The sequence below is a fragment of the Rhincodon typus genome, chromosome 32, assembly GCF_021869965.1.
Source record: "Rhincodon typus isolate 14 chromosome 32, sRhiTyp1.1, whole genome shotgun sequence".
In the NCBI taxonomy this organism is placed as follows: domain Eukaryota; kingdom Metazoa; phylum Chordata; class Chondrichthyes; order Orectolobiformes; family Rhincodontidae; genus Rhincodon; species Rhincodon typus.
Window position 1 is genome coordinate 5,684,129 of NC_063363.1, and position 6,184 is coordinate 5,690,312.

A 6,184-nucleotide genomic window follows, 5' to 3' on the forward strand; every position below is an offset into this window, starting at 1 on the left:
TGATTGCATGATAAAGCAGTAGTTCTAATCTCATACAATGCATGTTGGGTCTTGGAAACTGACCCATTCAATCACATCATGTTCTTCACACCTCAGTGTTGATACTCTGTACAGCACCAGTACCTTGTGCCCAACTGTGGGAAGTTCAGATTAGAAAGAAAGATAGCCTTGCTCCTAAAGCAGTGCAAGGATTTTCTGCATCTAGGTTCTGACTTTGGTACAAATTTCTGGAGAAACGGTGTATATTCACACCACTTTTTGTACTTTTACAAATCACACGATAGGGTGAGATTTTGCATGACTTGTCTCATCAATTTGGACCCAGGGATAATTAGGAAAGAGGATAATGTAGAGGAATAATTTTCCATGTATCTCTGAATGTCTCATCTCCTTTACGCTGTATTTAGAACACAGAAAGAGGCCAATTGATCTCTGCTGGTGATTCTGTCCACGTCAGCCTTTTCCCAGTTTTCTTCATCCAATCCCATTATAGCTACTCTTCTCTACTATTATTTTCTACTCCTGTCTACTCATGCACTTGTCCAGCTTCCCCTCAAATGTAATTTTACTTTTCACTTTAACTACTACCTGTGGTAGTGAGTTCCACATTCTCACCATTCCCTAGGTAACACCTCAGTAAAATTCTACTCGGATCTAAAGTCAAAATGAGAGGACATTATCCCTAAGATTCCTCTGGCTGCTGTCTTTATTGCAATGAATGATTAAAGGTTTCACTGAAAGTGCTTTTTGAAGATGATCTAACATCTGAACCCTTCCTTTTCCATATGGCTGTGAACCAGGGGGCCTCAGATGGGAGCTTCCGAGCTGAGAAAGGATCAACTGATTGTGGCTGCTCATAGAGTTATAGAGCTATAGATGTCTACAGCACAGAAAATGGCCCTTCAGCCCGTCAAGTCTGTGCTAGTCAAAACCACGGAATATTCTAATCCCATTCATTCCACTGCTGCAACAGCAGGATGGAGAGACTTTGCATGGTAGGGAAGGAGAGGCTGCGAGGAATGTATGCATTGGCTGGGGTGGGGAGGCTATATTTGTAATGGTTTTATAAGAATCTGCAGCGAATTCTAGAGTCCACAGTCAAGGTGTGAGCCATAACACTTGGTTTTTATTAATGCCCATTGCTTCTATGCTGATACCAGCTCAGTTAGGTGTACCACCAATGTGGGTGTGCAAGAGGACATATCCTAAGTGCTTTCAGCTCATAACCCCATACATTATCTTCTCTTAGTACAGCCTTCAGACTATTGACATTCCTTCACCATCTCTGGATCAAATTCCTGGAATTCCCTCCCAAACAACACAATGGGTGTCCCTACACCCCAAAGACTTCAGTAGTTCAAGAAGGCAGCTCACCATCACCTTCTCCAGAGCCATTAGGAATGGACAATAAATGCTGACCCAGCCCTAAAATGAAATATAAGTCACCAACTCCTTAGAGTGGATAACTGCCATTGGCTGAGGTGGTGCGCAACCTCATCCATCCACATTTTGTTTCATTTGATTTTAAAGAATGGTGGCTTTGGACCATCGTCAAAATGTTCTCAAAATGCTTTGTGAAAGTTTGTGGATGGCAAGTTTAATGCAAACCAATCAGAACATGACCGTTCCTTCCACTCGGGCACCAGTATCTCAAGATGAAGTTAGATGCGGACAATCTCCTTGCCCAACATCCCAGAGCAGTCTCATCGCAGAGGCTAATGCACTTCTTATTGGTTCCAAGGTTTTTGTATCCGCTAACCTCCGAGAAATCCATTGATGACATTTGACACTAGTCTTCAACTTGCCTCACCCCTTCAATGTTATTTGTCCAATATTTCCTTCCAAGCTGTGAAAATACTCCATCTACATCCTCATTTTTCCAACAATGGGGAGTTTCAAAAGATCTGAGGAAGATTTGTTTTCTCTCCCGGAACCTGATTTGATGTCATTTTGATAAAAGCAAAATCCTGCAGATGCTGGAAATCTGAAACAAACACAGATAATGCTGGAGAGACTCAGCAGGTCTGGAAGCATCTACAGAGAGAGAGAGAAAAACAGAGTTAACATTTCAAGTCCTGTATGATATCTCTTCACAATCCCGAAGAAGAGTCATATCAGACTCGAAATGTTAACTCTGTTTCTCTCTCCACACATCGTGCCAAACCTGCTGAGTTTCTCCAGCATCATCTGTGTTTTCAGATATTATTTAGCTTTGAATGAAATTCCATTAAATATTCCATCCCTGGTTTGATACCAGCACACACAGGAGAGCATTAATATTATTCAGTCCAGCTCTGCTGTTGGGTTAAATGGAAGCTGAAACAACAGACAATCATGCTTTCCCCAGTAATCCATCGCCCATTACTGGACTCTTTCTTGTTGGCACTCCTGTTTACTATGTTCGTATTACATCAATAGACTAGGAGGACAAAGGTTGACAGCAAAGATCTCAAAGTGACCAGGGGATGAGTGGTTGGATAGCAGAGCGAGGCGGAAGGTCCCTTGACATCCATTAATCCATTGCTCTATCCTGGTACCCAGCACTGAAATGGATAATAATGCTACTTCTGCTAAGATCCACCATGCTCAAGGATTGTGCTCAAAATAAACAAAGGGATTGTCAGACCAAGCATTCCCACACAACTCCTATCAGTTCCAGTTTCCCAATATTATCAAGAAACCTCACTCAGACAGTGTGAGGAACCCAGTGAGGATCTCTTTCTCTGTCCTTGTGATAAACTATGTCTATTTCCATCCACATTTTCTCAAGTCTGTTCACTCTAAGCAATTGTTTTGCTAAGACACCCATTAACTGGTTAACTGTTTCCCACACCCAAAGTATAAATGGGACAGGAAAATTATGGAAAGTAACCAAGAAACTCAGTAAAAAACAGACACAAGAACCAAACAGGAGGAAAGAATATCAAAAACAATGAGGGATATATATTGTCCAATATGTATGGGCAAAGTTTTTTTAAATTTCTGATTTATCTACTTTGACAACAGAATTAACGTTAACCAATACTTTTTTGGAAGGCTGAGACCTGTGGTACCTATTACACAGGAAGAACTGGAATAAATCCAATGTCTAGTGTGAACAGGCACATAAAGGCTAAAGGAATGTTCGTCTTTAGCTCAAAGCAGTCATAGTATAAAGTGAGGTGACATTTCAATCATACAGAACCTTGGTCTCACATAATCTGCAGTAACTATGTTTAGTTCCAATCACTACATCAAGGAAGGACATACAGGTTTTGGAGAAGTGCAAAGAGATAACACAGCTGAAAAGACTGAAATATTTAGGACAAGTTGCATAAACTTGGTTGTGTTCTCTTGGGTTCAGAAGATTAAGAAGCACTGTCATCAAGGTCTCTAAAGGATTTAAGAGGATGGATAGAGGAAACCATTTCCTCCAATGGGGCATCAAGGACAAGGGGACAGAAACAGACCAGTGCACCTCAGGACTGAAATCATGAAACATTTCTCCATGTAAGGGTAGTGGGGATCTGGAACATTCTTCCCATAATGCCGAGGGTCAATTAAACCTGCCAAGACTGAGAACAATATATTCTGCGATGGAAGGGAATCGAAGGATATGAAGTAAAGGTGGTCAGGTTGAATTACAGGTACAAATCAACCACAATCTAATTGTGTGGCAGACCAAGAACAGAGGGCTGAATGGCCTCTTCTCATGGCCATTCTGATGATGTAGCTTTGCGCCTAAAGTGTGAGTGGAAGTTATGCCAATGTACTGGGCGCTTTCAACACACGCACCAAGGTATTACAGGGATTTTAGAGTAGATTTGTAGTTTGGGTTGTGGATGTTGTCGTTGGTTGGCTTGCCAAGCTGGTTTGTTGTTTTTCCGCAGACATTTCATTACCCTGCTGGGTACCAGCTCGGCGAGCCAACCAACCACAGTATTGCAGAGAGTTCAATAACTGGGAGCATTTTATATAAACATTTTTTATTCCTTCATGGGATGTGGGCGTTGCTGGCTGGCCAGCAATTATTGCCCATCCCTAATTGCCATTGAGAAGGTAGTGATGAGCTACCTGCGTTAACTGCTGTAGTCCAAGTGCTGTAGGTTGACCCACAATGCCCTTTGGGAGGGAATTCCAGGATTCTGACTCAGCAACAGTGAAGGAACTTTGATATATTTCCAAGTCAGGATGGTGAGTGGCTTAGAAGCAAACTTGCAGGTGTTTACTTTCCCATGTATCTGCTGCCCTTGTCCTTTTAGTTGGAAGTGGTCATGAGTTTGGAAAGTGCTGTCTGAGGATCTTTGGTTAATTTCTGCAGTGCATCTTGTAGATAGTACACACTGCTGTTACTGAGCGTCGGTGGTGGAGGGAGTGGATGCTTGTGGATTCGGGGCCAATCAAGCGGGCTGCTTTGTCCTGGATGGTGTCGAGCTTCTTAGTGTTGTTGGAGCTGCACCCGTCCAGGCAAGTGGGGAGTATTCCATCACACTCCTGACTTGTACCTTGTAAATGGTGGACAGGCTTTTGGGAGTCAGGAGGTGAGTTACTCACTGCTGTATTCCTAGCCTCTGACCTGCTCTTGTAGCCACTGTGTTTATGTGGTGAGTCCAGTTGAGTCTCAGGTCAAGATAACCTCCAGGATGTTGATACAGGAGGATTCAGTGATGCTAACACCATTCAATGTCAAGGGGCAGTGCACAGATTCTCTCTTATTGAAGATAGTCACTGCCTGGCATTTGTGTGGCATGAATGTAACTTGCCACTTGTCAGCTCAAGCCTGGATATGGTCCAGATTTTGTTGCATTTGAAAACGGACTGCTTCAGTATCTGAGGAGTCACAAATTGTGTGGAGTGTTGTGCAATCATTGGTGAACATCTCCACTTCTGACCTTACGATGGATGGAAGGTCCAATCATAAGGTCTAACGACATTAGAGGCACGTTGAGGATGAGATTTTGCACCCAGAGGGCTGTAATGATCTGGAACTCACTACCCAAAGAATTGATTGAAGCAGAAATCATATTTAAAGAAAGTTTGGACTATCTCTTGACTGTTGAAATTGACAGAGCAACAGACTAAAAGCTGGGAGGTGGGATAAGATGTGGGGGCTTATTTCTGTCCAAATAGTCATGATGGGCTGAATGGCTTTCTGCTCCATAAATCTTTCTCCGCTTCTACCCTCTTTTGCTACATTTTTCTCTCAGTTATGTGTGTTGACCAGAAAATGAGGTTTCTGGTGAGTAAGAGACAAATGATTTCTCTGGCTGTTGTCCCAATCTACATGCAGAGAATCATGCTTCAGTCTATAAGTGGACCTTCCCAAAGTGAACCCATATAAATGCTGTTGAAACTGGAAATCTCTCAGAGATGTCCCTGATAGCACTGCCTCCCAGTAGGAATTATTCCTGTGCTTTTAGGAGCAGCGGTCACTCTCACTGGCTAGTTAGTTTAACCTAGTTAGCTGAACACAAATTTACAGCCTGTAAAATAGGCTGGAAGTCTGAAGCAAAAGACAGAATAATGGATAAACTCAGCAGGTCTGGCAGTATCCGTTGAGATAGAAACAGAGTTAACATTTTGCGTCCAGAATGGCACTTCTTTAGAATGTTACACTACAAGCTTAAATAGACTTGCCCATTTAATCATATTCCTGGTTTAGCTAAACATGTCCCTGCAACAGACAACATTTCTCAAGATCTTTCCAATGGCACATGACAAAGGAAAATCTTGGGTTCTGAAACAGTGACTTGAGGAGAGATATCCCGGTGTGGTTTAACTAGTTATTGACTGAAGCTGATGTGCAGGAGAGCCAATTGTTCTCGAGGGGCACAACCAAATCAAAAGGAAGGAGTTCAAGAGGATAGTAAGACCCTGGTGTAAAAGGCAACATGCGGCACAAGTCTGGTGCTACACAGCTGGTGTAAATCCCTGTATGAATTGAATTACATGCAGCAAGGTAGATGAAGTTGCATGCCATAGCGTCTCCGAGCTTGATATGATGGTGCTGAGGATCAGGGAAGGGAGAGGTAGGCAGTACATGTGAGCAGGGCAGTCAGGAATGAAGTCATGTCCGTAACTGTGATGTCTCAGACTGATGGCCCAACTCTCCCGCGCAATCAGTGCACAATTCATCCCCTCCCCTCCCCATTCTGTAATCGGGTTACCTTACAAACTGTGTGTACCCGCTACTGTTTTTATAGGC